Source organism: Meriones unguiculatus, chromosome 10 (assembly GCF_030254825.1).
Source record: "Meriones unguiculatus strain TT.TT164.6M chromosome 10, Bangor_MerUng_6.1, whole genome shotgun sequence".
In the NCBI taxonomy this organism is placed as follows: Eukaryota; Metazoa; Chordata; class Mammalia; order Rodentia; family Muridae; genus Meriones; species Meriones unguiculatus.
The window spans coordinates 38,479,805-38,506,089 of record NC_083358.1 but is presented as its reverse complement, the minus strand read 5'-3'; the positions used below and the strand labels follow the sequence as shown (position 1 = coordinate 38,506,089).

General features: G+C 43.0%; 1 long non-coding RNA gene across 1 annotated transcript in view; it reads left to right on the top strand.

The window, feature by feature from the left end:
• LOC132657027 (uncharacterized) overlaps positions 1 to 19,698 on the top strand; it is a 29,444-nt gene extending 9,746 nt beyond the window's left edge. Inside the window, exons 2-3 of the long non-coding RNA XR_009594871.1 lie at positions 11,766 to 11,834; positions 19,460 to 19,698. This is a non-coding gene — a long non-coding RNA (uncharacterized LOC132657027). The remainder of the gene's footprint in view (positions 1 to 11,765; positions 11,835 to 19,459) is intronic.
• The last annotated feature ends 6,587 nt before the right edge of the window (positions 19,699 to 26,285 follow it).

The window sequence follows — 26,285 nt, the reverse complement described above, 5'->3', positions numbered from 1 at the left end:
AGGTGTAGATCAGGACCAGATCTGGGCTCCCCAGTATTCGAGGTTTGCTCTTTTGTAGTTTTTTAGTTTCTTTTGATCTTATTGCAGGTTTTCCTGTACTCCACCATTATCTACACCTGTCAGATTTATACTCCGGTGAAAGGTGCTAATCCAGTTTAATGTAGTATTTCCCCCCAAGGGATTTGGGTTTTGATAAGGTTCAAAGACTTTTCTCTAGATTTTAGGACAAGGCAAAAAAACTGGTAGAGTATGGGCCACATATATATTGGCCCTTACATATCCATAATGTGAGGTCCTAAACCAAACTGGCATTAACCATTGGGAAGGTCCCCATACATGCCTGGCCTTCCATCTTTCTCACACTGTCTGTCTCTAAGCCACTGGGTTGATTAAGCCTTCTGTTTAATCAATGTTCATTCTGAAATGCCTGTGATCGAAACCAAAAGTAACTAAGGCCACCACTACCTAGGTGCTTTGGGTCTCCCAGAAGAGGCAGGTGGATTCATATGACTCACTAAGATTTAGGAGCAGAGCTGGAGTTTTTTTTTTTTTTCAATGCAGTTTATTCAGGAACCTTGAACAATCCTCGGACCCTGGGGAAAGCCAGCCCACAGCTTAAATAGCCTCTGGGTAGCCAACCCAGGCGTGCCACGTGGGCAATGCAGATAGGTCCACATACATGGAAGCAAGCCAGATCCTCAGCCTTAGCCAAATGTGGAATTGTTCGTGACAGAGAGCACTCACCATCGGGGAGGTGGAAGGCGGAAACCAGCTCCATCTTTAAGGCATAGCATTCCGCAGCTCTCTACAGTTCCTCCTTTTTGTTTTAGACGCATCAGGCAAAAGTAGAAGTCTGATCTCTGATATTAGAAATAAATTGGGACTTTGTACCGATGTTCATTTAGGTGTCATCCACCCAAAGAGCATCAGACCCGTCCGATACCTTTTTCTCAGAGGCGGGACCTGGGGCATCAACCCGCATGCAATCAGACATGCTCTTCTCTGGGTCGAAAGCGGCTGACCCTGAGTGCAGTAGTTAGCCTCCCATCCTGAGCGTATCATTTTGAGCTGGAGTTTTTAATTTCTCATTTTGTGTTTGTGTACTTTGTTTCATGAACATAACATAATGAAAGAAATGCACCTCTATTGGGGTGCAGGTCCAACACTAAATTGTACCCGATCACATGTGGAGACCCTGGTTGCTACAGTGTGGTGTGCTGTGCAACAGTTGTCATAGTGCAAAACATACCAACTCATGAATAACAAATGAGGCAGGTTGAGCTTGCCCCCGGAAGCCTGGAGACAGAGATAGGCATGTACGCGGGGAGGCAGAGGCCGGCATCTCTCATTGTAAATAGGAGTCTTTAAGGAAATCTGTATGTTCTGTAACAAGTCCGTTTAGAATTGGTAGAAATGCCGAAGTGGGAGCAAACACATGGGATTCTGGGCACATCGGCATGGAGGTGGGAGGAAATTTAAGATGACCAGTCGAATAGATCAGTTTGAACAGATGGGAAAAATCAAGAAAATTAAGTTTGAGAACTTAAGCACAATATCTATGATCGTCAACAAGGTTCTTTAACGATGAGCTGGCTATTTCAGGTTTCTGAGAAATAAGTCATTATTGCTGTGTATCAAAAAGTACTCACACATTCCACCAATTAAGGAACTGCCTCTGACATAATCTGATAGGCCTGCTCTTTGATCACCTCCCCCTGGGGGGAGCAGTCTTACCAAGCCACAGAAGATGACAATGCAGCCACTCCTGATGTGATCTGATAGACTAAGATCAGAAGGAAGGAGAGGAGGACCTCCCCTATCAGTGGACTTGGGGAGGGGCATTCATGAAGAAGGGGGAGGGAGAGTGGGATCGGGAGGGGTGGAGGGAGGGCTTACGGGGGGATACAAAGTGAATAAAGTGTAATTAATGTAAAAAGTGCCCTCATCTCTCAAAAAAAAATTTCCATTTGCATTCAAACTATATCCTTTATCAGAAACCTGTTCTTATCATTTCTACAAAAATAAATTACTTTCCTACCCACCAGGTGCCACCCATGTTCTTGTTTGTCCACAGGGAAAAGAAAAATATATTTTTATTTATTTACTTATATTTATTATGTACATATACTTCTTATCATGATACACACACACACACACACATATCAGAATAAGTAATACAGCCAATAGGGCAAAATTCAAGCTAGAGCACAGTAGAGAAAGCCAATGATTTCCATGACCGCCTTTGTCAGGTGTGACCATGGATACAAAGCAAGTCAATTTTCCCATCTGTAAATGGAAGCAATGACAATTATCACCATCTCAGGTTCTTGGGAAATTATGAGATGGTGTGAGCAGGATCAGGATAGTGCCTACCACATAAAAAGAGCCCAGTAAGCAGTCAACATTTTGAGATGAAAATCTGAGTTCTTATGTCATCTCTAAGCTGTCCGTGTGTCAGTGACTGCTGGAAAATGGAAACAGCGGATGCCTTACCTTAAGAGTCTTCTTTGAGTGACAGTCATTCTCCTCCATCATTAGGAGTGATTTCCTTAAGTCCCTTTTCATCCATGATAGAACCATAACTTATTAATATTAGGAACTTTGGTCCAGGAAGAGCTCTACCCTTATTCTTTCTGAGAGAAAGCAAAACAAAACGTCTTTCTGATGAACTGTATGTGTAATCCAAGATCTATGTACTGAGGTGTGCTCATGCTATCTCTCAGAAAGAGAACTTGGATGTTCACTAGGGTGTCCTCTGGTCAGAAGGGTGTTTGTCTTATAGGATCTATCTATCTGTCTGTCTGTCATTCTGTCTGTCATTCTATCTATCTATCTATCTATCTATCTATCTATCTATCTATCTATCTATCTATCTATTTATCTATCTATCTGTCTATCTGTCTGTCTATCTTCTAGCTATCTCATAATTATCATATATATAATTTTTGGTAGGGGAGAGGAGCTAAGGAATTTACCTGAGGTTTGGTTCAAGAAGGTCTCCTGACTTATTTTTGTTCTGTTGTGCCCCCTTCTCATTTTTTTCTTCCTTTAGTCAATCAAGGGAAAAGCCAAGGACTTTGACTGTGGCCTTGACTCTTCCTGGCTAGTGTGCCCCTCCTGGAACCTCAGTGGCCTTCTGTTTGTCCTCAGTGGCACTGTGCGTAGATGCTGCTACCCTCCCTCACAAGGACAGATTGGAAGTGCCCTTTCTCTCATCTCTGTACCAGCTTTGAAAAACAGTGGCCTCTCATCTCCAACTCAAGTCCACAGACTCAGAACATCCTTTCTGCTCTCCATGAAGACTCCTTCATGTTATTTCACCCATGTTCTATGGAAGAGCCCCAAATACCAGTAGTGAGCTCTGGAGGGATGATGTTTTATCTCATCCCAAGTGCTCTAGTAGGAAAGGGATGGTCAGTGCTAGGGAAGGAATCCAGCTCAAAAAGTCAGTATTGGCCATAGTGACTATTGCCACCATATGTCATGCTACTCCAGGATGGGCCACAGACTCCTTTTCCTTTCTGCTGTGGCTCTATCTGTCTGTACTAGTAACTTCTAAAACTCCATTAACTAGTAATTCTTCAGGGTCAGCAAGAGCACCTCCACCACTCCAGGAATATCCAATTAGCAAACCATGATCCAGCCTTCCCACGAAAGAAGTCAGATCCATTATCCATGGTGTCCCCCAATTAGAGTGTTTATTCATGAAAGACTGAGCTAAGTTGGCCTTTGCAATACCTTCTTTCTGCAACCCTGGCCAGACGAAGCACTGGTTCCATTCCCAGCCCAGTACTCCCTCCCTTCCCCTGATTTCCTTCCTAGTCTGCCCAAATCATGAGGAATTCAGCTAGCAGCAGGACGGAAGAGTCACATTCTTCAGGTTTGGTCATGCCTGACTCGAGCTCCATGTTTTGTGTTCCTTTTAGGGTGGAGAAAGAAATGAGCTGCCCCAAGCGTGCCTGTGATTTAGTTAGAATTTATCAATCTCACTTTGGCAGTAAATCTGGCATTTATCAGACACCGAGAATGCCCCAGGTGCTGGGATCTCACTCCTTCCCTTTCCTGCGTTTGCTCCTCACTTGCAATCAGTTATGTTTTAACTGCATAAAAATTCGCAACAAAAATTCATCTACTTCTGTGGTTAAATGGACCCTTTGCCACCGCAGGGTCAGCCCCCTCTTTGATTCCATTTTACAGACAAAGAGTGGTGATCACATTAGGGTTGGTTGCTTTTGATAAACACTCTTTTTTTTTATATGGCTAAACATGTACCTCCACTTTCAAAAGGCTTACATATATGCATTGAGCATGGAGCACAGAGAAACCAAATGACCTGAAAAAGATGTTCTCATTATTATTATTTTAAAAAAAAAGGGAAAAATATTTGAACACACTTAAAAGAACACCAGTTATCCTGTTTACTCAAGAAAGAACATCCCAACTTGTAGAGCATGTAGATCTGCTATAGCTTGAATTTCCTTTTAATACAAGCTTAAGAAGTGCAGCCTCTTCCCCGCTGGCAAGGAGCTGATGTCCCTCCCTCCTCCTGCTTATACAAGTTACAAGTTGTGTGGGGGAATTAGGGAGCATCTTTCTCCACCAAAACTTGTGTCAGGCTGCTGAAAAAACACAGTCTGTCTGTTTAGATTTCTAGAGCCAAACGTGGCTGTTATCGCTAATTCTGATTAACATCTACTTGGCTCCTTTCTTGAAGCATCCTCTGTGGGAATGCTTCAAGATAGACGTGTCTGAGCTCTTACAGGCAGTGAGTGTCTGGGCTCCAGGGAGCTTCATTGGTCAGAATGGAGCTTTAAAACACAACTGTTACTAAAATTCACATGGCACAGTTGAACAATGAAAAAAAAAAAAAAGATAACCATACACAATCAGTTCCTAGGGTTTTTCCTGCTTGTTAATGGTTAAATACATTTCCACTACCTCCGAAGAGGAAGCACCCCAGAATAGTCACTGCGAATGAGGCTCTGTTCCCAATTCTGCATCACAGTGGTCCCATAGCAGCCCCTAAGTGAATATTTGCAGCATGAAAATCAGCCATCTACAAGCCCTGCTCCTCTGTCTCCTCCCGGCTAGCTAAGCATTAGCCACCAGTTTAATCTGCAGCCTTAGGAAACGCTCCAAGTGTGAAGTTCACTCTGCGGCCCTGCTTTACCTGGGCTGGCTGGCCACTGCCTGGCTGGTACAAGTGACCTCACATGCACCTGACCCATAGTCCACTCTGTATCAAGTCCTTTATGGTTGTGCAATACTTTTGCCATTTTTTTTATGGACATTTTACTAAATCATGCGGTGTCTTTCAAACAGACATTCAGAGGCTATTTTGATATTTTCTTGAGGACGAGGTACCAGCATTGCTGGGTGCTCTAGTGACATCCTTAGGAGATGTGAAAGTGGTTGCTTATTTCTTACAAATCAGCAGCTAGGAGAGCTATGAAATTTTAGGGTTTTTTTTTCCAGTTTTGTTTGCTTTCTTAAACACCTTTCTTGATTAGTGGAAAGATGCCAGTTGTTATTTATGCTTTAAATTATATAAATAGCCTAAGACTGTGTTCACAGTGAGTGGTTTAAGCAAGACATCGCTTATAAAGATGATCTCTCCCTTTCTTTTATAGTTACTGATTGGAAAATAGCCTTCATTACCAGCTTCCTCATGAGCTTTGGTATACAGTTCTAAATGCTGTTAGTTATAATAATACATATTTATACCATATATACTCAATCTTTGTGTAAATGGGAATCAGACCATGGCAAGGCTTTTTCAATTCTTTATAACGTACAATTATTTACAATAACTAAAGTAAGGTTCTAAAGCCTTAGTTTAACCATTATCTCACTGATAGGCATTTTGGTTGGTTCCTTCTTTTTAAAAAAAATATTAAAATATTTGCTGCAAACATGAGCCACTTAATATCTCTCTTTACTTGCCCCTGTGAACGTATGTAAGGCAATATTCACAAAGAATAACTGAGTTATAGGTTAGTTGTCATTTCTTACTTCTTATTTCTTACTTATAATTTCCACTAAGTTGAGGAAATTGTACCATCTTTAAATGTTGCATCTATGTGTAAATCTCCAATACGAATAAATAATTGCTATTACTTATATAGTACGAGGATATTGAGATAACTCTCCCCTGACTAAATGAATACAGTGAATTATTTTTCTTTTTCTTTTCTTTTTTTTTTTTACCATTGGTGTATTAGTTATCTTTTCTGTTGCTATGACAAAATTCCCCAGCTAAAGGAAGGAAGGGTTTGTTCTGGCCCACAGATTCAGGTTACAGCCCACCATGTTGGGGGAGTCACAGTAGCAGTCGGTCATATTACATCCACAGTCAAGAAACAGTGAGAAATGCCTGTGCTCAGTCTGTTTTCTCCTATTTATACAGTACAGAGTCCCAACCTAGGGAATTGTATCACCTGTAGTGGACAGGTCTTCCTGTCTCAGCTAACTCAACCATGATGATCCCCAATACATATGCCAAAAGGCCATCATCTCCCAGATGATTCTGGATCACACGGAGTTGGCAGCTGAGGTTTCCCCTCACATTGAAGAGACATAGCATGGTATCTTCAGGAGCCAGCACCTTGAGTGTCCATCATTTTCTTGAGGTAGCACCCTTGAGATAGTATCAGTTCCCTCCAGCTAATGCTTTTGACCTTTCTATGCTTAGAAGCTCTCTCCAATAACCCCCAAAGCTCTTATGAGGTGAAGTAGACTCAAAGTGATGGGAAATCAATAGCCTTCAGAAGCGGGTTGCAAACAATAACTAGAGATGACGTAAAAACACTTTTTCTTCCCCTACCCTCTCGGGTGGGGTCATCCTGAGAGATCCCTGTGTTTCCCCACTCCTTCACATTTCCTCAAGGAACTGAGCTCATAATGGTAGAGGGTATACAAAACACTATGTACTGGTAACTCTCCCCTCCCAAGCTCATTTCCCTAGTACTCTGCAAAGATGTTCTGTTCATACCAGATTGATAGCTGCACTTGAACCAGTCTCTGGGTTGCTTTTGGAAGAACCTTATCAAGTATGGCTTCTCTCTTAGGTGTAGGATGTTGGTCTTGACCTGGAAATAAGATTTTGCTAAGCACACATGATGCTTTCCTCCACTCTTTGTAAAACACGGGGATCTTTTTTTATGAAATAAACAGGCTACATCTGCGACCCTTGGACTATGATTTGACCAGTAGACTGCGCTGATAGAATTCCAGTGTGCTGCATTTTTAAGGTCAACAATCTAGACATTCTCACGTTGTACTTCTGCAGTGTACATACAGAGAAGGGGCCCATGGTTTGACACACCTTCCTTGCATTTAGAGTTTGGGGAACTTGTGTGAATTGGGATAGTCAGTCAGTAAATCTGCATCAGGTACACAGAAGAAAGTGAGGTCTCGGGATTGCATCAACAAAGACATCCAGGACGAGGCAGCACAGGCTGCCTCATAAGGTAATGTTCGCCTGCTGGAGGCTGAAGACTGGCACATAGACACATGATCGCATCATCTCTGGGCTGAGGTCAGAATGCCCCAGAGCTGCTCTCTGGACGCTTGACGGAGGGCTTGTGAATTATTTTATAATCTCGAGAGAAGTCTGTAGCTTCTTTGAGTTGATAAAACCTTTGGTGGAATCTGGCCTGTTCTACTCCTGGGGTGTGGATCAGCCATTGGGACTGATACCTTCTCTGTCACCCCGGTTTGGATCCTTTTTCTTATCTGTTTATCTCTTGTTTAAAACAGCTCTCAGATGTGACAAATGGTCCCTAGACTAACCAGTATAACAATAGAGGTACTGTAGGGAAACCCCCAAACAAACAGCAGAAGAGCTTGGATAAAGAGAACAAAGTGACTGTTATATCCAGATGGAGAAACTGAGGCACAGTGAGGTTTAGCAGCCAAGTCTGAGCCACGTAAGTAGTAAGTGGCAGAGCTGGAATTTTATCCCAGGTGGTGTGGTTTCAGAACCCACAGTTTTCTCTTCGTGAAGGGCAGTCTTGGAGATTAGACCCTTCCTGTGTTGATGACTTAGATTACTTCGTTGTGTGATTTATAGGAGTCATTTGATGTGCCTGAGCTTGAGGGTGATAATACTCATAAGGATGTCAGACTTGCATGGATGGAGAGGGTTCAACCACAACAGGCACGTAGGCACACACACATACACACACACACACACACACAAACACACACACACACACACACTTTAGGCCAGGCTCACTGAACAGGCGCTCCTTTTGCACACACACTCAGCCTTCCGGCTGACTGCACTGTTCTTATCTTCACTCTCTGGTGAACTAACCACCCTTTTAGGCCCGGTGTAGACATTTCCTTGTTGAATTTCTCAGAGGCACGTCTTCATCAGCAATTCTGTCTAGCAGGGGAATACCATTCTGATTAACAGCATAAGGTCTAGAGATGGACTCTGGAGACTTAAGAAATGATTCCTATTGTAGACATGGATGTGTGCAAAATGAGGGAAAGGTATCTATCTCGCAAGATCATCATGATGCTTAAATGAGACATAGCATGTTAACAGTTGGCATGGGGTTGGAATGCAGACATATTTGGTAAACAATATCATATCAATTTAGCCCTCTGATTCTATCCTTTCTGATATTTAATATTGAGTATTCATGTGCTTATGTTTTTTTATTTTCACCAGGCCAAAAAATCTTTAACCTAAGAGTAGAATTGTGTGTGTGTGTGTGTGTGTGTTTGCTTCAATGTCAAATATATAATAATTGATTTAACATTGAATGGACTGATGGATGATGGTTACACAGTGAAATGGGTGGATAACTGTTTCCAGTACTTGTGGCAAGGGCTTGGACCATCTCTGCTAACTGGGGTGTGTTTTCTTTCATATCAGTAGTAGGAGACCAGAATGGCCAAGAATTATGGTTTGAGTTCTTTCATTTGGCCGGAAGATGACAAAGACAAACCAAACAATAACAAAGCCAAAAGGGTCAGTGGCTCCTCACTGAGGGATGAGCTGATTTCTAGTGCATCTCATATCCTCTGAGTCTCAGAAACGACGTGTCATGAGAACCTCTTCCCCAGCTAAGAAGCTGGGAAATTCGTTTCTCAGCAGTGTCTGCTCAAAGCTAGATGTCCTGGGCCTGTACCAGGAGGGAAGAAGACAACATAGAACCTGGGTTTGGGGTTACCCTGACTCAGAGAGGTCTCTGTATATGATCTAAGAGCTGTGCCAGTGGGACAAAGGCACTATTGAACTGATCAAGCAAGAGTCTTGATATTCAGTCTTGGTCCTCAAAAGCTCTTCCTGGATCCCTTATCCAGTTCTTCTCAGTGATTCTTAGCACCTTGACTCAACAGGCTGACTCAGCAGTTTCCTCAGCTGACTATCAAATGAGCACTAATCCCCCATGTCATCAATGATCCCCTCCCCTTCCCTGAAGCCCAGTGTAGCTTGTTACTTTCAAGGCTGTATCTATGCCACCAAAAAATAGTTAACATTCACCTTTTTCTTCAGTCATCTCAGCTGAAACCAGCTAGGGGAACTGCCAATTACCAAGCATGCATTCTGCTCCTGCTAGGCTTAAATAATGAGCTTTAGCACTTTGGTGGGGGTAGTTAGAAGTGTGGGGGGGCAGAGCTGAGCTGAGTCTAAAATAACAGGAAAACAGGGGGTGGGCAGACAAAGAAGAAGATTATTATTCTCCCAAATTGAACTCTCCTCCAGCTTGGAAAATGGGCACTCATAAAATGATCAAAGACCTTAAGGCCAGTGATGGGATACTTTGCTAGGTGACCCTGAGTCATCTCTGCACTAAAAGGAAGAAGCAGAATTGGCTGAAGAGGCGGAGAGATGTGTGGAGTGAAGTGAAGCATCCTTTCCCATGTCTCTGTTTTTGTTTTTGTTTTTGTTTTAATTTTATTTTTTACAGTGAAGACATGCAGATTCATCTAGTAAGCTCTTCTAAGTCATCCAGCCATGGGGGAGAGCAATGAATTGGACCCCAGGGCAGTGATCCTGAGACCAAAGAATTGTCACAGGGTAGTGGCTTCTCCCTCCCTCCCCCTTCCTTTCTCCTTTCTTTCCATTTAGTTGTTCAACAGATATTCCTATTAGCAGAGCTACCAAGTCCAAAGCAATCTTCTGTAGGGTGTTGTGGGTGCTTGGTAATGAGCTCTAGGTCTCATACTCTGGCTAGCTAAGGAACTCTACAAGTCTAAAGGTGTATCCTTACAGTGGAGTACACCTGCCTTGGCGGGAAGGGTGAAGCTCAAGATGAAGTCATTAACGGAAGGCACCAGAAGGAGCTGTCACTTCATAGCGTTATTAATTATAGTATTACAAAGTCACCAGTGCACCAAAACTGGCTGGCTGTGTCTTTATCTTTATATTTCAGAGCTTATTTAATAAACAGTCCTAGTGTATTTCATTGTAAATTTAAAAGTCTCAGAAGGACCAGGACATTAATATTCCTGTTTTAAAAATAGTAGCACTATCAAAATTGAGGTTCCTAAAGATCCTAGGTTGGAAAGGATGAAGGAAAAGTGAGGATAGAGATGGCTGAGTCACAAGCCTACAATTTTCATGAGGACAGAGTGATTCCCTAGGTTTGAGGAAGATTCCAGAGTAGAACTTAGATTTAATGCCGCTGGCTAGGGTCTGAGATGAGCTGTGTCACGTTGAGGATCTCGGAAGTTCTGGGCTCCCTTCTAGTCTTGTGATGGTGAGACAGCTGATCCAGAACATCTGCTCTCAGGGATGTCTTCTGCAACGACTCTCTTTAAGGTGCAGATTCTTGCCTGTATTAAAAAGTTTTTTATGTGTATCTGGATTAGACAGTCTGGGATTCTGATACTTCAGGTGTGCCTTTCTCAGCCCTAGCCATATCTTGCTTCCATTTTCAGCTAGAGGAAAACCTTTCAACTTTCCTGCTCTGTAACTAGCTTTTTCTTTTCTTCTCTTCTCTTTCCTTCCTTCCTTTTCTTCTTCCTTCCTTCCTTCCTTCCTTCCTTCCTTCCTTCCTTCCTCCGCTTAGCAACAGAGTTGTTCTCACCACGCATGCTGGGAAAGACCAAGAGACTTCTTTGTTTGTTCTGTGGGGCAGAACAGCATCTTACCCAGCCCACCTGTTCCTTCGTAGTGGCCCCTGAGGCCTCAGAGTTTGGTGTCCTGCACATTTTGACTTAGAGAACAAAAGAAACTATTGAAATGTCATATGTCAACCACTTCCTCTTATTCTATTAAAACACCTCTCTCTCTCTCTCTCTCTTTCTCTCTTTCTCTGTCTGTCTCTCAACATTCTGGGAGGGAAATAAAGAGAAACGGGAAGAATACAGCAATGGGAAAAACAGTTTAGTTTTTTTTTTTTTTTTTTTTTTTTTTTTTTTTACTAAGGGGGAAAAAAGACCCAGCAAGCCCAAGCCCACTTCAGGGCCTTGAAACATCTGCACTTTCTCAGCAGTTTGAAAGGAAACAAAAAATTGCCAAGTGGTATAAAATTTGAAGAAAAATTACCCAAAGGAGGAATGGATGTTAACCACGCTTCAATTCCCCACTATGGGTTGACATTTGAAGCACTTTCTTCTTTCCTCTTTCTTTCTGATTCACAGTGTGTCTAAAGAGGTGAATTGGGCGCACAAAACCCAACCTCCTCTTGCCAGGGTGGGTATGAAATATGAAGGCCAGACGATTGTCTGGGCTCAGTGCATTGGAATAACATTGGTTAAATTATGGATAGTTTTTGAATAGTGTCACTTTTTTTTCTCTGCAGATGGTTGTTCTCACAAGGAGCCGGGTCTGCATAATTGTATCAGTAATCAGCAGTAAGGCAATTAGTTGTGTAAGTGTGCTATAATCATTCTAACAGAAGAGATGACGAAAAGACAAAAAAAGGGAGGGGGGGACCAACATGTCTTTTCTGAATCCATCAACTGACAGCCATAATTAGATATATATAATTGAAAATTCCACAGTAGGGGGCCAGATTATACAAATGAATTTTCTCTGCTGCCCTTATGCATTTTTTGTCTTTGGCTGAGCATCCCCCCGGAGAGGCAGAAAACTCGTCATTCCAAAAGAGTGCATACTGTACTCAGTATTGTTCTAGACCCATGATGTCAGCATAGCATTTTTTTTTTTTGGTGTGGGGGTGTGGGCACGGGGCTGAGGTTAGTGTGGCGTGAGGACAGTGCATGGGCTGATGCGAGTCACACCGCTTTGAATATCACTGTCTGCACTGCTGCTTAGACTCTCTTCTCAGCTCGTCAAATGTCCATCTTTTGGTTTACAGTGAAATCCTGGGTGAGTTGATTTGACCGTGAGGTGTGGTAGACAGGCATTATAGAAACAACCATACTTTTAGGGGTCCATGAAAATGTTTTAAGTTCTTTACGCATCAAAAGAAAAAATGAACAGAGTGATAACCAGTCTGGTCTAGTTTGGGATCACCTGTATGCCAATGTGGATGTACAATAGAATCTTTAATGCACTTTTGTGAAGGAAGTTGTGCATGGATGCTGCAATGCCCCAGGGATCTCTGAAGTTATCATGCAGCCCTCATCCTGGGCTGAGGGAGAGTCTCTTCAGGAAGTGAGAATGATGGCGTCTGAGGAGCTCCCTTGCAAGGGGATATTTCAAACCTCAGTTTTCATAGGAAAGAGGGGACTCTATTTAACTAAAGTCTGATTATCAAAACCTATAATTACATTTGGTTAAAAATTCTTAAGTGCCTATGAGTTTGTGGAAACTGTGCAGAAAAGCTTAGCACCGAATTAATCAGACTATAGGTCTCCCATCAGACCGAAATCTTCTTTTTAAATTGGAAGTGCAACCCCCAGCCTCCCCCTCTCTCCTTTTGAATTCAGCAATTCTTCTATAATTTAATTGGACAAATCTTAACTGTGATTTTTCCCCCTCCCAAAGAGGGGCACATTGCGGCCAAGGCTTGTTAATTAAGGTCTTTAAATGCCCCCAGCTGTGCAATAAGTTTTCAAAGCAACACAACTGCAAATTTATTTATTTTTTTTAACATTTTTCGGCTAGTTTTCAATCATGTATTATTCCCCCCTCCTTGTTATGAGGATGGGAAAAACAGGAAAAATCTCAGAGAGAGTTCCCATGCATTGTGGAATCTTGGACAGACAGTCAAATTGGAGGTGCCATTAAGTGGTGTCTAATTGGAGCCTGTTTAAAGGCGAAGGGAGCCACAAGGGACAATTCTTTGGACTCGTAGGCCATGTGGGCATATGCGTACTGTCTAGAAATTACCTAGATGAGTACCAGAAAGGCAAAAGTCCCATTGGCGTTGGAAGGCAGCACTGCTCTCTAACAGACAGAAGAGGCTTTTTGGGTGACTGTACTGAGCCAGGTCCTAGGAGGTGTCTCTGGTCTCTTCAGGGTACTGGTCTCCCACTAAATATAGCCCATATTCCTGGTCCTTCCCACTCTAACTTAGCTGGGAAAGAGAAGGAATTGGAAGGAAAAGTGCTGAAGTGAGTTTGCAGTTGCACTCCCTCTAGGAAGTGACACGTACGAGGCTACATCTTAGATGCCTTCATTTAAGATGCTAAAGGAGCAAGATGACTCGGTGGGTGAAGCCACCTGCTGCCAAGCCTGAGATCCGAGCTCAATCCTGAGGCCCACGTGGTGGAAGCAGAGAACTGACTTCTGTGAGTTGTCCTCTGCCTTTTATACATGGAGTACGTGCACACCCACACCCAAACACCAACCCCAACAGTCAATAAATTAAAATGATAAAAATACCTAGAAGATGCTAATAGGTGGCATCATACTTAAACAAGTGGAGCCCAGTTTAAAATGGTGAAGCTCTTGGCTAATAGTCCGATTTGTCCATGTTCAGATTTGTTTTTCAGACACCTTACGACTCTCTTAAAACTGAGACTAGCCAAGGCAGATTACACTACAGGTGTGCAGTGGCCGCTGAAAGCCAGGGCACCATTTGCCTCATTTAGTGGTCCTCTGCATGAGTGTCTGTGTTGATGGGGACCAAGTCATTCACCTTGGGTCCCGCTGCTTTCCTGATGCTTACTTGAAGAAGAAAGAAACTTTCCCATGGTAATTGTCCACTAGTCTGATAAATTTAAAATCTATAGCTCAGACACGTTTTCTATAAAACTGGCCTTCGAGTTGAGTCACCTAGTACTGGAACATGTTGTCAGTATCCTTCTTGGTATGACCCAGGAAGGTCAGTTACATGACCACTTGTTCCTTGCAGGCCAAGATCTTTGCCCACCTAAAGAATGGATGGGAGCTGGAGGCCGAGTCTAGAAGATGAAACAGACATCTAGGGTGTGGTGCGTCAGAGACAGAGGCTGAGGCTGAGGGATGCTGTCTGGGAGCTGGAGGCTGAGGCTGGGATATCTTGCTCTTTGATATGCCTTTTATTGAAGATGCTGTGGCTCAGCTGCCTTCTGTGATCTGAATTTCACAGAATGGCCATGGGTACTGAGAAGAATAAACCTTGGGAGGAGAGTGTAGCAGAATGGCCACTTGCCAAGTTTGTACCAACCACACTAGGCTAAGGCAAAGAAGACAAGACAAGGTTGCTATTGGTAAGTTCAGGGCAGGACAGTGCGTGCTACCTCTTGCCCTGTCCCCACAGGCACAGCATGCTGTGGCTGCCCATCTGGAAAGCAAGCCTTCTATGTGTTCTCTGGGATGCCCAGTTCTTCTTCCTGTGAGAAGAGACCCAGCTGCTTGCTCTTCTGTTATCCCAGAGTCTTGTGAACACGTGGTTTCACTGGTGATTCTAAGAGCCCAAGCTGAACCTATGAAGCAGAGAGAAGCCAAAACAGTCGTATCAATACTTCACTGAGGGAGTTCCCCTTGGGTTGAGGCCCCACAGGATGGCTATTTCATGTCCTGCCTCTGTTGACTCTGGGCAGGTTTCTCTCTGTTGAGTGCCGTCCCCAATGAACCTTCCTTCCTCCTTAGCATGTCTGTCTGTGTTCCAGGCGAGATGCAAACCTCAGGTAAACCCTTAAGCAGAATGAAATTTTCATCTTCAAAGCTTTATCTTAGGACTGTGTCCCTGGCCCTACACCCCTGTCCACATTCTCTTGCCTGCAGATACTGCACGCTTTCCCCAGGCTACTTTGATTCTAGTGCCCCAGTGGGGCACAGCACCCAGTGCCTCTGCTTCCTTGTTTCATAAGACCATTAGACTTCTGTCTTCTGAACATTCTTATGTTGTTACTAATATATTAGGACGTATAGACCACTTCAGCTGTCACCAGGCTTCCAGGGGTTCTCAGTAGGTCAGCCCCTCCAGAGCTCTGACCACCTTTGCTTCTCTGACCACCTTCTTCAAGAGCTGTATCCTCAGACATCTTAGGGTCAGCAGGCACGGCATTTCCTTCCTTCCTCTTTCCTAGCCTGGAACATGGACTGTCCCTTCCTGCCTCTTCAACAGAGTTTAATGATGGCAACTGTCAAGAAACAGTTCCATCAGGTAACGATGGAACATCTCTTTCCTAAGCCAGAGGGGGCTTTTAACCCCTTTGCCCTTGAGATCCTGATGGAAGTGGCTGTTTCTATGGCTTTTTCTTTGGACAACCTTCATTCAGTCTCTACCCAATGATAAATGAGCCCTGAATTGAAGTTGTCTATCATCCCACTTCATCTGGAGCACCTTCTGATTTAGGAAGATCCAGAATTGATCCTGGCAACTCTCAGCTGCCAGGGTTGAGAACTGCCATCAGAATTTGGAAACATGTCCTCTACCCCTCTGTCTTAGGCTTTGCATGCCATGCTGGCAACCTTGTAAGGTTGTCTGTTGCCAGCTTCTTTGGATTATGTCTTAGCTTTTATTAAGCCACATGCAGTCCTGCTTTTCTTGTCATCCAGTTACGTGGGGCTTTGAGACCTGACACCAATACACTGCCTGTACTTATCAGCTTTATAATGGGTGGCCAGGTCCCTGGATGACCACAGCTTGGCCATCCCACTGAGCCAGCCGGCTTTGTGCTGAGTCAAGGTAAGGTTAGGAGAATCAAGCAAGTCCTGTGCTGGGCATTCTAGGAGAAGGACCTGGCTCGTTCTCAGAACACAGATGAATTCAGTCTGCACAGCACGTTTAATAAAACATAGATTTCAGCATTTCAAAGTGAATTGAATACAATATCTGCTAACTCCTTTCTGTCTTAAATCTGGCCTACTTCATTCCCTGCATTAACCTGCTTGGTTCCTGTGAACAGCTGCCCTGGGAGCCCAGCGCATCCTTTGTAACTATGGAAACGCCTCCTAGGAATATAGAGCATAGAGTGTTGAATAGGAAAGAAAGTCATGATTTTCTTGGTTGCAGACCTGCATTTCCAAGCAGGGACTCTGAGGCCAGAAGAAGAAACAGGAACTATTTTTTACCCATGGTCACCTGTCATTACAACTTCCTTGGCATGGTTTCAGGCTACATTATTTTTTTGGAAATATTTTGAGAAGAGTAGTGGAAGCAGTGCTAAGGGTGTCATTTTCTCTTCAAACCCATTTGACAGCTGTCACTCACTGTGGCCTCTGCCTGGTCTCTCACCTAACGGAAGGACTTCTTGGTGGCATGGAAAAGCTAAATGAAGTCATTGGTGAACAGTGCAGCTATGAAGATCTCAGCTGAACAAGGATAAAGTGGTTTGGGGCTCTAATTACCCAGTTTTCTGTTTCTCTCCTGGTCTCTCTTCTCTGCCCATGGTCTAGCAGCCCTGCTCCTGCCCTTAATTTGCTTTAGGCTGGACATTTCTATCTTCTCCATTCTGCCAGGCTTCACAGCTCTCCCTTAGTTTCCACTGCCTTGTCCCCCTTAACGCTTCCTCAAGTCACAGTGTTGGGTTCTCCAGCCTCACCCAAACTCCTTCCTTCCTTCTTTACTCTGTGAGACCAATGGATGACGGTGGTACTGTTAACTTCATTGATTTGCAGGCACCAATTCCAGACACCAATTCCAGGCACCGATTCCTTTAGATTTTCCTGGGATCTAGTAACTCAGAGGTGGCAACTTTGGTTAAATACTCTCTTTTTAGAACAGAATTCATCCACAGGGAACTTCCCAGGACTTAGAAGGAAACCCCTAATGATGAGGCCTCCCCAACTTCTCCTCATTTGGGCCTCATTGTAATTCAGGCCTATGCTTCCCTTCTGACAGTGTTCTCTTTTCTTTCTATCTTTAATTAGTACTGTCATTTTTAATCCCCTGGAAAGAGGAGAGGAGGGAATGAATGTTCCAACAACAGGCATGTTTGTGAGACTCTGATGAACTCACAGAGTTATAACATATATGACGCAGGCATCTGCATACATTTTCCCATAATCTCAGAGCAGGGGAGTGTGAGTCTTTTTCTCCTCTGGGGTTAACTTCAATGCCATTTTTGGTTGCCACGTAAGAGGCATTTTAAACTGAGTTGTCAAGCTCTCAGATGGCTTCACCATGAAGTGTCCCAGTAACCCGACCCCTTTGGATTGCTCCAACCATCTTAAATGTTTTGATTGCAAAAACAGGAGGGAAGCCACTGTTCCAAACAGTGGCCCCTCAAATCATCATATGGATTAGTGTGCTGGGTGGCCTGAAATAGGTCAAAAGGTTTGGGCTTGGAAGTAGAATTCTAGAAATAATCACCCTATAGACACTCTAAATCAATCATAATTAATGCACTTGCCGAGTCCTGTCATCCGCTTGCTGCTAGAGGGTGAAATAAAGAGACCCTTTCTAATACAATTTGAAAAGAGATCAAATCTGTCATTTCATCTAATAATTGAGCCAAATGAGAAAAGAGAGAGGTCAAAGTTCGCTGGGTGACCTTATGTAAACCCAATAATGCATAATTCATTTCCTTTTTATGGAATTTAAAAGCTGCTGTAAATGGGCAGGACAGAGGCTCTGCTTCCCGCAGCTTCTGCCAGGCTACTCATGTACAGTCCGAGAGAGCTTCACCAACTTCCCAGCAGCATATTCCAACCGAATAATCCCCAAACCTTCCATATGGGCCGGCATTTAACTCATCTTCCCAAGCGTGTGGCGTTAATAACTGAATAAATCACTGACAGCCCTCTCTGAAGGATATAAAACCTGTAATTTATTTATTGAGTGCTACAAATACAGTTAAAACATGTTTTCATGCAAAATGCTTTCCCTCTTTTTAATATTATCAAAAGGGAGAATCTAGGTTGAGCTTTGTGGAAGAGAAAGTTGCAGATAGCCTTTGTGTCATTTGTCTTCTCTTTCTTGGTGTCAAAATGTTGGAGAATTTCATCTCTTTCCAACCTTAACACAATTTGGGCTGAGGATAGTGGGAACGGAAGACAGTGCATTTGAGGAAAGCTTCCAGCAGGGCACCTTAACAATCTGGGCTCAAGTTTACCTGAGCCTAGAACTGGAGCGGGCTGATCTTCTCCCATGGATCACTTCAGGAACTCCTGGGTATCAGCCAATCAGATGCCTGCTTTTCCATCAGGTGGCACCATCGGAGCCTTAGTTAGTTACTCTTGTAAGCGGTGGTAAGCGCCGACGGAGAGACTGCATGCCCCCGCTATGAAAGTGGCCTCGAGATGCCTTTAGAACACTCCGTGGCTGCTCATAGTCCTTCCGTAGTTGCAGCGTCTGAATGTTGAGTTGAATCTGTCTCACAAGATGGAGAGCCCTCCAGCTCGCGCAGCAGGTTCCTGCTCTCCACGCTCTTTGACACTCCCAGCCTCAGCACACGATTGCATGCCTGCAGCTCCATGCTCAGACTTTACACCCCGAGGCTGCACTTTCTAACACTTCCGATGTGATCTTGCCGTTTTCTACTGATGGAGACTTTAGTGTGCCTTGAGGTGGTTGTGGAGAAATTAATCTAATTTTTCTAGAGCAGTGGTTCTCAAGCTGTGGATCTCAACCCCTTTAACAAACCCCTACCTCCAAAAATACTTACATTATGATTAATTACAATAGCAAAATTACAGTTATGAGATAGCAACAAAAATAATTTTATGGCTGAGGGTCACCGCAACGTGAGGAACTGTATTAAAGCGTCACAGCATTGGGAAGGTTAAGAACTGCTGCTCTAGAGGAAGCTTTAGCATTCTATAACGAGATGGAAATGTCATCCACTCTGAGTCCCATACTCGTGTTTAATGATTTTTTTTCTAAACAATAGCTAATTTGCCTAAAATATAATGTTATATACTTTATAATTACAGTACATATTACATATACTATTTGTTATAAGTATAATATTATATACATAAACCATATGGACTATATTATATTTTGTTGAAACAGTTTAAAGGCTTATCAGGATGAAATCATTAAATAAAATTATAGAGTTCCCAAAATGAGGAAATATTTTATAGGCATGAAAAATAATGTCTTTAGCCACATCTAAAGACACCTAAGACCTGTCATTAAGCAACAAAGCATAGCATAATGTAACCTGAGAAGTATGATCTCACTGTTCTTAAAATGTTCTTCTCTCTAAACAGAAAGAAGAAAAATGTGCTTTGGAGCTTAGCACAGACCGGTGTTACAAGACGCAGGAAGGCCGAGGATGGACATTAACAAGGAAATCTAGGTCACAGTCACGATTGACAGAGGATGGAATGGATGACAAACAGACCAAAAAAATAGACAATTGCTGGAATATTTGATAATCTGTAATAAGCCCATAGAGAAATTCCATATGAAACTCTGGACCATAAAGTTGAAGCCCTTAGCATGAAAATGTATGAATTCTGTACATATTGTTCACCTACGCACATGCCCACTGACACCTACATAGATACGCATGTAAATACAGAGAGATTTGCCAACAGTGAAATGAAAACCTTCAGTATGCTATAGGATATGTTATACAAAGTTGAAAGATAAGCCACAGACTGCACAACTATAGTGGAAAACCAGAAAGCGGGCTTGGGACCTACCTTGGTGCAAGGCGTTTCTGGCATGCACTTGCAGGAGATCTTAGTTTCACCCTCAGCACTTCAAGGAAAAGCAAGTAAAAACAGCTCACTAGAAAAACAAAAGAGGGGGGAATCCTATTGATAATTAGAGAAAGAAATCTAAGTGACCAAAGAAACCGTAACAGAAGCTTAATGTCTTTAGTTATAAGGAAAACATACATTAAGAAAAAAAAAAAGACCACCACTGTCATGCATTAACTCCTATGCAAATGATTTTTAAAAATGAAGTGGGGGTGGAGCACAAATCATGGAATTATCTAGTGCTGGTGGCTCTGTGGAGAGGCAGCCAGTCCTAGGTTCAGTATGTACTACAGCCCAGTTGCCATCCTTCTTGTGCTGACTTGAAGCAATTCCTGTTCTGGGCAGGTGGCTCAGTGGATAAATGTCCTTGCCACCAAGCCTGACTACCTGAGTTCAGTTTCTGGCAACCCATATGGTAGAAGGAGGGAACCAACTGTAGCAAGCTGTCTTCCGACCTCCACATGTGCACGGTGGCATGTGTGCCCCTCACAAGAAAATAAAACTAGTAAAATGAGAGGCTCCCATCTATAGCAGAAGGACACAGGCACAGGGATGTCCACAGCTGGTGAGAACAACAAATGTGAAGCCTTCTAGATGCACCGGACAGGCAGCTAAGTGTTGAACTGTACCACAGAGGGACATGGCTCTGGGCAGACTACTCAGGTTCAAACCCGGGCTTCTCATTTATGAACACCGCAACCAGGGCAGCCACTTAACTGTTCTGTACTTTGCTCTTTTCTTACCAGCAAGGTAGGAACAAATGTAAAATAGGCCATAAGCATTTTGAAAAGACACTGACATGCAGCAGTACATTAACACACACAAAAGGCAAAGAAAAAGATCTGAGCTCCTTGTGCTTCAGTAGTTAATGAACAAATGGTTAGTGGGGGAAAAAAAAGGAAGCTGATCTGCCTCGAATGGTGCAGTGGAAAATCTTTATCACTTTTAGGAAAACAAAACAACACACACACACCAGCATGATTTGGTGTCATGGTAATAGCTATGAGAGAGAAATGTTGGCATTCACGTAAGAGTCTAAGAATTTTTCCCAGTTCAGGAAAGAAAGAGGGCAGCCCAGAAAAGGATGAGCTAGGTGCAGTGGCTCATACCTGCAGCCAAAGCTGCTTGAGAGGCTGAGACAGGAGGATTGCAGCTTCTAGGCTTGCTGGGGCTACTTTGTGAGTCCGTGGCCTACCTAGGAAACTTAGCAAGATCCTGTTGCAAGACAACAATTTAATAATGCTGGAGAGATGGATCAATAGTTAGGAGCGCACAATGCTCTTACAGAGGACCAGCGTTCAGTTCTTGGCGCCCACATGGCAGCTCACAACCACGTGTAATTCCAGTTCCAATGCCCCTTTCTGCAATCTGTTGATACCAGGCACACACACGGTATACAGATCCCATCCAAAACAAGACATTTGTATACAAATATAAATAAATTGATTTAAAAAAAAATCTTGGGGTTGCAACTCAACAGTTGAGTTCTTGTGGGTTCAACTATCAAGATAGAAAACATATATTGACTTAGGTATATTAATACTGTTTTGTTTCTTAAAGAGAGAGAAAAAGAGATCTAAAGCAAAAATGTGAACTCCAGGTAGTCAGTGTACAAGAGTTATGTTATTTTTAAAACACTTAGTGATAGCTTTTTAACTTTTTGATTGTTTTTTTGAGACCCTCCTTCATTCCAGGCTGACTCTGAACTTGTTTTATAGTCAAGGTTTCTTACCTCCATCTCCTCTTTTTTGGGGTAAAAGATTATTTATTTATCTATTTATTTATTTTTATGACTTATGTTTCAGTGTCAAGTTTAAAGTTTCTATGTCTAGCCAATGATGCCAAAAAGTTATAGTCTACTTTTTTTTTTAAAGAAAAGTTTTATAACCTTACATTTCAGTATCAGGTGTATTAGTCAGCTCATTCATAAAGTCAGTTTATTAATGGGATTATAGAATTGTTCTTCATTGATATATCACAACTAATACAACTTACTACTTACAACTGGGGAGGTTTTAGTATGGCCACAAGATTGTACAACCATCACTCCTCAAGTTTCAGAACTTACGTTCTGGAACACTTTCATGACCCTTAAGTAGAGCCTTGTGCTCGCCAACAGCTGCTCCCTCTATCTTTACCTGCGTCTTCATGCCTCGTTTCTTTCGTTCAGTATAACATTTTTTTGCTACTGTCTGTATTGTGGCACTTGCTCTTTCTCGTGACAAATATTCTGTGATATGGAAATACCACACTCATTTGGCCATCTGTTAGTTGATGGACATTTGGGTTGCTTCTGGTTTCCTGGCTTCGTTTCCTACGAAAATGTAACTGTTAACACATTGTACAAATTTTTCTGACTGAATGCTTTTCATCCCCGTGGATATGTAAGCATGAATAGGATTGTCCAGGGTCAACTGTTGACAACTGTTGACCCCATCAGAATGCAGTTTTCCTCAGTGACGACCCGCTTTATATCCACTCAACAACTAAAGCTCCTGCTTTTCACACCCTTCTTTTTTTAAATTTAAATGTATTTTTTAATAATTTATTCACTTTAAATCCCAATTGTAGCCCCCTTTCTTGTCTCCTCCAGGTTCCTTTCTTCATCCAACCTCCCCTTTCTCCCTCCCTTCTTCCCTCTCTTTCCCTCATCTTTCTCCCCTAGTCTTCAGAAAGGGAGAATCCTCCTCCCCTACCTTGACCCCAACCTATCAAGTCCCATTAGGACTTCCTGTATCCTCTTCCTCTGTGGCCTAGCAAGCCCACCCCCAAACCTCTACCACCAGGGTGAAATGATCAAAGAGCAGGCAACAGAGTCCATGTTAGAGACAACCCCTGCTCCCCTTACTAGAGAACCCACATGAAGACTGAGCTGCCTATTGGCTACATCTGAGCAGGGGGCCTAGGTCCTCTTCATGCATGGTCCTTGGTTGGTGCATCAATCTTTGCAGGGCCCCATGAGCCCAGATTTGTTGGCTCAGCTGGTCTTCTTATGAAGCTTCTATTCACTCTGGTCCTATGTCCCCACTCTTTCCCATGACTCCCTGTGCTCTGCCCAAAGTTTGGTTGTGAGTCTCAGCATCTGCTTTGATCCCCTGCTGGGTGGAGTCTTTCAGAGGACATTTATGGTAGGCTCCCATCCTGTTCCCTCTCTTCAACAGCTTCTGGTGTCTATTCTATTTGCCCTTCTGAATGAGAATTAAGCATCTTCCCCATGATCCATTTGTTATTCAGCTTCTTTAGGTCTGTTTCCACACCCTTCTTAGAATGGTATTATTTTTCTAAAATTTGAAATTACATTTTTATTTTATTTTTTTCTGAGTGGGTGTATTTGTGCATGGTGGCAGGCACTTCGCGTAGCCATGTAAACATCAGAGGACAATTTTTGGGGGCCGGTTCTTTTCTTCTACCATGTGGATCCTGGGGTTCGAACTCAGGTTGTCAACTTGGTACCAGGCACCTTTACCAACTAACTAAGGGGTCACCAGCTCTATTTCCTGGAAGCAATTTTAAAAGATGTCTGTTTATCCTAGTTTGTTTTTCTGTTGCTGTGGTAAACAATGACCAAAAGCAAGTTGGGGAAGAAAGGGTTTGTTTCCTCTTCCTGGCCCCAGTCTGTCATCAAGAAATCTAAGGCAGGAAAACAACTCAAGCAAGGCAGGAAACATGAAACAGAAACCTTGGAGAACGCTGCTTACTGGCTTGCGACAAGGTTCGTGTTCAGCTACCTTTCTTATACGGCTGAACCCGCCTGCCGAGGGATGGTTCTGCCCACAGTGGGATGAACCTTCCTATATCAATTGTCAGTCAGGGAAACGACCCATAGACACAGCCACAGGCCAAGAGGATCAAGGTGATTCCTCAGTGGAAATTTCTTCCCAGGTGTATCAAGTTGACAACCAAGATGAGCTATCACGCTGTCCTAAGATGTTTGAAACAGTATCACGCTGTAGTGTTGATTGTGGCTTCTCTTAATTTTATTGTTGTTTGTGTATGTGAATGTAGTACAGGCATGTGCGCACAGGTGGGCGTGTGCAGGTGTACGCACCCACACACACGCAGGCCGGTGCCAATGTCAGATGTTTTCCTGTTCATCCTCATCCTAATTTGTGACACAAAATCTCTTTCTGAGCCGAAAGCTGGCTAGAAAAAAAAAGGATAAAGCAAAAACAAAACAACAGCAACAAAACCCCAAACCAAAAACCATAACCACCATCACCACCAAAAAGTAACAAACAGGAATTCACCTGTTTTCATCTTCTGCTACCATTGGGGTTACAGACGTCGGCTGCTGCATGTGGCTCTTACGTAGGTGCTGGGATCTGAACTCAGGTCTCCATACTTGAGCAGAAATTTCTTTATTCACCAAACCATCCCGCCAGCACTGCCCAGCATTCTATTTTTAATGATGCGATGCTGTCAATTCCTCCATGCAGTTTAGACACCTTTAAATTATCTTTGAAGAAACATTTATTTAGATCTTTTGATTCATTTTAAAGATAGTTTTCTACTTTTGCTTGTCTTTGTGTTGTTATGATACAAGAGTTATGTATATATCCTGGCTTCTAATGTCTTAGAAAACCCTGTTAGGTTGGTTTCCCATTTGGATGGAGCCTTCACTGTCTTGAGAGAGTCACTGGATGCACACAGACTGTTCATTTTGGGGTCCATTTCTTTATTGCTCCTGGAGTCACAGCTAACCTTCAGTCATGGAGGTCCATACTTGTGCTCATCATTACTGCTGAAGTTGTTGGACCTAGGTTCCTGGATTCTGCCATAGTTACCTTTCAGTTACTGTGACGAAGTACCATGACAAAGGCAACTGACAGAAAGAGTTTATTGGAGACTTACACTATCCTTCATAAAATCATGGCAGGGAAAATAGCAGGCAGGCAAGCATGGCCCTGGAGTAGCACGTGAGAGCTTACATCTTATCCAAATACAGGAAGCAGAGGGAGAGAGAGACAGACAGAGAGGGAGAGAGACAGAGACAGACAGGCAGACAAGTGGAGAGGAAGAGATAGTGCCTGTAGTGATACACCTCCAATAAGGCCATGCCTCCTAAACCTTCCCAAAGAACTAGGGATCAAACATTCAAATATATGAACCCATGGGAGCATTCTCACTCAAACCATCACGTTCTACTACCTGCTTCTTTTAAGTGTGTGGCCATATCAAAATGCAAAATGCATTTAGTCCAACTTCAAACATTCTTACAGTCTTTCACAGTCTCAGCACAGTTTAAAAGTTTAGAGTCTCTTCTGAGACTCATTCTCTTAATTGTCCCCTGTTAAGTAAAAAAACAAAAACAAAAACAAAAACAAACAAACAAACAAAAAACAAATTACATACTTCTAACATGCAATGGCACGAAATATATATTACCATTCCAAAAGGGAGGAATTAGGGCATAGTGAGGAAATACTGGACCAAAGCAAGACTGAAACCCAGTAGGACAAATTCCAAATCCTATAGCTCCTTGTCTGATGTCAAAGGACTTAGATAGCTCCACCCTTCCTGCTTTGCTGACGGTAGTTCACTTCCCATTCTTGCCAGTGTCAATGTTAGCTATCTTCCCGTTCATCTTCACATCTTCATCCTAATTTTTGACATAGGGTCTCTTTCTGAAGCAATCTCTCAAGCCTTTTCCTTTCACAAGTTAAAGGATTAGGTGGATTGGGTCTTGCCTTGAGGACACCGTTCCTTTTATTCCATTTCTTTTTATCTTTTTTAGCACAAACCATTGGCTCCAACATGGCATTTCCTGGTGCTCCCTTTCTCCTGGTGCTGAACATTTTGTATTTCTTTTGATCCACTTGCTCTTTTTCATTGTAGATCTGTATAAGAGTTCTCACTAGTACCCACAAGACTTAATCAATATTAGGCTGCCTTGAAATCTCCTTTGCCAAAGAAATCAGTCCTAAACTCTACAATTTAGCCTGAGGCAAGTTACCAGGACAAAAAAGGGAACAGGACAGGAGCCTACCATAGATGTCTACCCAGCAAGGCATCAAAGCAGATGCTGAGACTCATAGCCAAACTTTGGGCAGACCACAGGGAGTTGTAGGAAAGAATTGGGGATTAGAAGGACCTGGAGGGGGCAGGTGCTTCATAAGAAGATCAACCGAGCCAACAAATCTATGCCCAGGGGGCTTGCAGAGACTGATGCACCAACCAAGGACCATCCATGGAAAGGACATAGGCCCCCTGCTCAGATGTAGCTAACAGGCATCTCAGTCTCCATGTAGGTTCCCTAGAAAGAGTAGCAGGGGCTGTCTTTCACATGGATAGTGTTGTCTGCTCTTTGATCACTTTTGCCTGGTGGTGC